Below are 11400 nucleotides of genomic sequence, written 5' to 3'. Positions count from 1 at the left end.
CACACACACACACCAACAACACACACACACACACCGACAACACACACACACACACACACACTGACAACACACACACACACCGACAACACACACACACACACCGACAACACACACACACACACACACCGACAACACAAACACACACACACACCGACAACACACACACACACACACCGACAACACACACACACACACCGGCAACACACACACACACACACACACACACACACACCGACAACACACACACACACACACACCGACAACACACACACACACACACACTGACAACACACACACACACACACCGACAACACACACACACACACACCTACAACACACACACACAAACCGACAACACACACACACACACACACCCACAACACACACACACACACACACACACACACACACACACACCAACAACACACACACACACACACCGACAACACACACACACACACCGACAACACACACACACACACACCGACAACACAAACACACACACACCGACAACACATAAACACCGACAACACACACACACACACACAGACAACACACACACACACCGACAACACACACACACACACACACACACACCGACAACACACACACACACACACCGATAACACACACACACCGACAACACACACACACACACACACCGACAACACACACACACACACACACCGACAACACACACACACACCGACAACACACACACACCGACAACACACACACACCGACAACACACACACACACACACACAACACACACACACACAACACACACACACACACACACACACAACACACACACACACACACCGACAACACACACACACAAACACACCGACAACACACACACACACACACACACACACACACACACACACCGACAACACACACACACACACCGACAACCCACACACACACACACACACACACACACACACACACACACACACACACACACACACCGACAACACACACACCGACAACACACACACACACACCGACAACACACACACACACACACACACACACACACAACACACACACACACACACACCGACAACACACACACACACACACACACACACCGACAACACACACACACACACCGACAACACACACACACACACACACCGACAACACACACACACCGATAACACAAACACACACACACCGACAACACATAACACACACACACCGACAACACACACACACCGACAACACACACACACACACACACACACACACACACCGACAACACACACACACACACACACACACACACACACCGACAACACACACACACACACCGATAACACACACACACCGACAACACACACACACACACCGACAACACACACACCGACAACACACACACACACACACACACACACACACACCGACAACACACACACACACACACCGACAACACACACACACATACACACACCTACAACACACACACACACACACTGACAACACACACACACACAACACACACACACCGACAACACACACACACACACACACACACACACACACACACACACACACACACACAACACACACACACACACACCGACAACACACACACACACACCGACAACACACACACACACACACACACACACACACACACCGACAACACACACACACACACACACCGACAACACACACACACACACCGACAACACACACACACACAACACACACACACACCGACAACACACACACACCGACAACACACACACACACACACACACTGACAACACACACACACACCGACAACACACACACACACACCGACAACACACACACACACACACACCGACAACACAAACACACACACCGATAACACACACACACCGACAACACACACACACACACCGACAACACACACACACACACACACCGACAACACACACACACCGATAACACAAACACACACACACCGACAACACATAAACACACACACACCGACAACACACACACACCGACAACACACACACACACACACACACACACACACCGACAACACACACACACACACACACACACACACACACACCGACAACACACACACACACACCGATAACACACACACACCGACAACACACACACACACACCGACAACACACACACCGACAACACACACACACACACACACACACACACACACCGACAACACACACACACACACACCGACAACACACACACACATACACACACACCTACAACACACACACACACACACTGACAACACACACACACACAACACACACACACCGACAACACACACACACACACACACACACACACACACACACACACACACACACACACACACACACACACACCGACAACACACACACACACACCGACAACACACACACACACACACACACACACACACACCGACAACACACACACACACACACACCGACAACACACACACACACACCGACAACACACACACACACAACACACACACACACCGACAACACACACACACCGACAACACACACACACACACACACACTGACAACACACACACACACCGACAACACACACACACACACCGACAACACACACACACACACACACCGACAACACAAACACACACACACACCGACAACACACACACACACACACCGACAACACACACACACCGGCAACACACACACACACACACACACACACACACACACACCGACAACACACACACACACACCGACAACACATAAACACACACACACCGACAACACACACACACACACACACACTGACAACACACACACACACACACCGACAACACACACACACACACACACCGACAACACACACACACAAACCGACAACACACACACACACACCGACAACACACACACACACACACACACACACACACCAACAACACACACACACACACACCGACAACACACACACACACCGACAACACACACACACACCGACAACACAAACACACACACACCGACAACACATAAACACCGACAACACACACACACACACACACAGACAACACACACACACACCGACAACACACACACACACACACACACACACACACCGACAACACACACACACACACACCGATAACACACACACACCGACAACACACACACACACACACACACCGACAACACACACACACACACACCGACAACACACACACACACCGACAACACACACACACCGACAACACACACACACCGACAACACACACACACACACACACAACACACACACACACAACACACACACACACACACACAACACACACACACACACACCGACAACACACACACACACAAACACACCGACAACACACACACACACACCGACAACACACACACACACCGACAACACACCCACACACACCGACAACACACACACACACACCAACAACACACACACACACACCGACAACACACACACACACACACACACTGACAACACACACACACACCGACAACACACACACACACACACACCGACAACACAAACACACACACACACCGACAACACACACACACACACACCGACAACACACACACACACACCGGCAACACACACACACACACACACACACACACACACCGACAACACACACACACACACACACCGACAACACATAAACACACACACACCGACAACACACACACACACACACACACTGACAACACACACACACACACACCGACAACACACACACACACACACACCGACAACACACACACACAAACCGACAACACACACACACACACCGACAACACACACACACACACACACACACACACACCAACAACACACACACACACACACCGACAACACACACACACACCGACAACACACACACACACACACCGACAACACAAACACACACACACCGACAACACATAAACACCGACAACACACACACACACACACACAGACAACACACACACACACCGACAACACACACACACACACACACACACACACACCGACAACACACACACACACACACCGATAACACACACACACCGACAACACACACACACACACACACACCGACAACACACACACACACACACCGACAACACACACACACACCGACAACACACACACACCGACAACACACACACACCGACAACACACACACACACACACACAACACACACACACACAACACACACACACACACACACAACACACACACACACACACCGACAACACACACACACACAAACACACCGACAACACACACACACACACCGACAACACACACACACACACCGACAACACACACACACACACCGACAACCCACACACACACACACACACACACACACACACACACACACACACACACACACACACACCGACAACACACACACCGACAACACACACACACACACCGACAACACACACACACACACACACACACACACACACACACACAACACACACACACACACACACCGACAACACACACACACACACACCGACAACACACACACACACACCGACAACACACACACACACACACACACCGACAACACACACACACCGATAACACAAACACACACACACCGACAACACATAAACACACACACACCGACAACACACACACACCGACAACACACACACACACACACACACACACACACCGACAACACACACACACACACACACACACACACACACACCGACAACACACACACACACACCGATAACACACACACACCGACAACACACACACACACACTGACAACACACACACCGACAACACACACACACACACACACACACACCGACAACACACACACACACACACACCGACAACACACACACACACACACACACCGATAACACACACACACCGACAACACACACACACACACACACCGACAACACACACACCGACAACACACACACACACACACACACACACACACACACACACCGACAACACACACACACACACCGACAACACACACACACACACACCGACAACACACACACACACAACAAACACACACACACACCGACAACACACACACACACACACCGACAACACACACACACACACCGACAACACACACAAACACACACACACACACCGACAACACACACACACACACACACCGACAACACACACACACACACACAGACAACACACACACACACAACACACACACACACACCGACAACACACACACACACACACTGACAACACACACACACACACACACCGACAACACACACACACACACACACACACACACACCGACAACACACACACACACACCGATAACACACACACACCGACAACACACACACACACACACACACACACCGACAACACACACACCGACAACACACACACACACACACACACACACACACCGACAACACACACACACACACCGACAACACACACACACACACACACCGACAACACACACACACCGATAACACAAACACACACACACCGACAACACATAAACACACACACACCGACAACACACACACACCGACAACACACACACACACACACACACACACACCGACAACACACACACACACACACACACACACACACACACCGACAACACACACACACACACCGATAACACACACACACCGACAACACACACACACACACCGACAACACACACACCGACAACACACACACACACACACACACACACACACACCGACAACACACACACACACACACACACCGACAACACACACACACACACACACACACCGATAACACACACACACCGACAACACACACACACACACACACCGACAACACACACACCGACAACACACACACACACACACACACACACACACACACCGACAACACACACACACACACCGACAACACACACACACACACACACACCGACAACACACACACACACAACAAACACACACACACACTGACAACACACACACACACACACCGACAACACACACACACACACCGACAACACACACAAACACACACACACACACCGACAACACACACACACACACACACCGACAACACACACACACACACACAGACAACACACACACACACAACACACACACACACACCGACAACACACACACACACACACTGACAACACACACACACACACACACACCGACAACACACACACACACACACACACACACACCGACAACACACACACACACACCGATAACACACACACACCGACAACACACACACACACACACACACACCGACAACACACACACCGACAACACACACACACACACACACACACACACACCGACAACACACACACACACACCGACAACACACACACACACACACACACACCGATAACACACACACACCGACAACACACACACACACACACACCGACAACACACACACCGACAACACACACACACACACACACACACCGACAACACACACACACCGACAACACACATGCACACACACACACCGACAACACACACACACACAACAAACACACACACACACCGACAACACACACACACACCGACAACACACACACACACATCGACAACACACACACACACACACACCGACAACACACACACACACCGACAACACACACACACACACCGACAACACACACACACACAACACACACACACACACCGACAACACACACACACACACACCGACAACACACACACACACACACACCGACAACACACACACACACACACCGACAACACACAAACACACACACCGACAACACACACACACACACCGACAACACACACACACACAACACACACACACACACCGACAACACACACACACACACACACCGACAACACACACACACACACACTGACAACACACACACACACAACACACACACACCGACAACACACACACACACACACACACACACACACACACACACACACACAACACACACACACACACACCCGACAACACGCACACACACACACCGACAACACACACACACACACACACACACACACACCGACAACACACACACACACACACACACACACACCGACAACACACACACACACACACACCGACAACACACACACACACCGACAACACACACACACACAACACACACACACACCGACAACACACACACACACACACTGACAACACACACACACACACACCGACAACACACACACACACACCGACAACACACACACACACACCGACAACACACACACACACACCGACAACACACACACACACACACCGACAACACACACACACACCGACAACACATAAACACACACACACCGACAACACACACACACACACACACACACACCGACAACACACACACACACACACTGACAACACACACACACACACACCGACAACACACACACACACACACACACACCGACAACACACACACACACCGATAACACACACACACCGACAACACACACACACACACACACACACACCGACAACACACACACCGACAACACACACACACACACACACACACCGACAACACACACACACACACACACACCGACAACACACACACCGACAACACACACACACACACACACACACCGACAACACACACACACGCACCGACAACACACACACACACACACACCGACAACACACACACACACAACAAACACACACACACACCGACAACACACACACACACACACACACACACACCGACAACACACACACACACACACACACACACACACACCGACAACACACACACACACACCGATAACACACACACACCGACAACACACACACACACACCGACAACACACACACCGACAACACACACACACACACACACACACACCGACAACACACACACACACACACACCGACAACACACACACACACACACACACACCGATAACACACACACACCGACAACACACACACACACACACACCGACAACACACACACCGACAACACACACACACACACACACACACACACACACACACCGACAACACACACACACACACACACACCGACAACACACACACACACAACAAACACACCCACACACTGACAACACACACACACACACACCGACAACACACACACACACACCGACAACACACACAAACACACACACACACACCGACAACACACACACACACACACACCGACAACACACACACACACACCGACAACACACACAAACACACACACACACACCGACAACACACACACACACACACACAGACAACACACACACACACAACACACACACACACACCGACAACACACACACACACACACTGACAACACACACACACACACACACACCGACAACACACACACACACACACACACACACACCGACAACACACACACACACACCGATAACACACACACACCGACAACACACACACACACACACACACACACACCGACAACACACACACCGACAACACACACACACACACACACACACACACACCGACAACACACACACACACACCGACAACACACACACACACACACACACACCGATAACACACACACACCGACAACACACACACACACACACACCGACAACACACACACCGACAACACACACACACACACACACACACCGACAACACACACACACACACCGACAACACACATGCACACACACACACCGACAACACACACACACACAACAAACACACACACACACCGACAACACACACACACACCGACAACACACACACACACATCGACAACACACACACACACACACACCGACAACACACACACACACCGACAACACACACACACACACCGACAACACACACACACACAACACACACACACACACCGACAACACACACACACACACACCGACAACACACACACACACACACACCGACAACACACACACACACACACCGACAACACACAAACACACACACCGACAACACACACACACACACCGACAACACACACACACACAACACACACACACACACCGACAACACACACACACACACACACCGACAACACACACACACACACACACTGACAACACACACACACACAACACACACACACCGACAACACACACACACACACACACACACACACACACACACACACACACACACACAACACACACACACACACACCCGACAACACGCACACACACACACCGACAACACACACACACACACACACACACACACACCGACAACACACACACACACACACACACACACACACCGACAACACACACACACACACACACCGACAACACACACACACACACACCGACAACACACACACACACAACACACACACACACCGACAACACACACACACACACACTGACAACACACACACACACACACCGACAACACACACACACACACCGACAACACACACACACACACCGACAACACACACACACACACCGACAACACACACACACACACACCGACAACACACACACACACCGACAACACATAAACACACACACACCGACAACACACACACACACACACACACACACCGACAACACACACACACACACACTGACAACACACACACACACACACCGACAACACACACACACACACACACACACCGACAACACACACACACACACCGATAACACACACACACCGACAACACACACACACACACACACACCGACAACACACACACCGACAACACACACACACACACACACACACCGACAACACACACACACACACACACACCGACAACACACACACCGACAACACACACACACACACACACACACCGACAACACACACACACACACCGACAACACACACACACACACACACACCGACAACACACACACACACAACAAACACACACACACACCGACAACACACACACACACACACCGACAACACACACACACACATCGACAACACACACACACACACACCGACAACACACACACACACCGACAACACACACACACACACCGACAACACACACACACACAACACACACACACACACCGACAACACACACACACACACACCGACAACACACACACACACACACACCGACAACACACACACACACACCGACAACACACAACACACACACCGACAACACACACACACACACACCGACAACACACACACCACACACACACACACACACCGACAACACACACACACACACACACCGACACACAACACACACACACACACACCGACACACACACACACACACACCGACAACACACACACACACACACACACACACACACACACACACACACACACACACACACACACCGACAACACACACACACACACACCGACAACACACACACACACACACACACACACACACACACCGACAACACACACACACACACACCGACAACACACACACACACACACCGACAACACACACACACACACCGACAACACACACACACACACCGACAACACACACACACACACCTGACAACACACACACACACACACCGACAACACACACACACACACCGACAACACACACACACCGACAACACACACACACCGACAACACACACACACACACACACACCGACAACACACACACACACAACAAACACACACACACACCGACAACACACACACACACACACCGACAACACACACACACACATCGACAACACACACACACACACACCGACAACACACACACACACACACCGACAACACACACACACACACACACACACACACACCGACAACACACACACACACACACTGACAACACACACACACACACACCGACAACACACACACACACACCGACAACACACACACACACACCGACAACACACACACACACACCGACAACACACACACACACACACCGACAACACACACACACACCGACAACACATAAACACACACACACCGACAACACACACACACACACACACACACTGACAACACACACACACACACACCGACAACACACACACACACCGACAACACACCCACACACACCGACAACACACACACACACACCAACAACACACACACACACACACCGACAACACACACACACACACACACACACTGACAACACACACACACACACACCGACAACACACACACACACACACACCGACAACACATAAACACACACACACCGACAACACACACACACACACACACTGACAACACACACACACACACACACCAACAACACACACACACACACACACCGACAACACACACACACACAACCGACAACACACACACAGACACCGACAACACACACACACACACACACACACACACACACTAACAACACACACACACACACCGACAACACACACACACACACCGACAACACAAACA

Source organism: Salmo salar, chromosome 28 (genome assembly GCF_965601325.2).
Source record: "Salmo salar chromosome 28, fSalSal1, whole genome shotgun sequence".
Classification (NCBI taxonomy): Eukaryota; Metazoa; Chordata; class Actinopteri; order Salmoniformes; family Salmonidae; genus Salmo; species Salmo salar.
Note: the sequence above shows the minus strand (reverse complement) of the source record.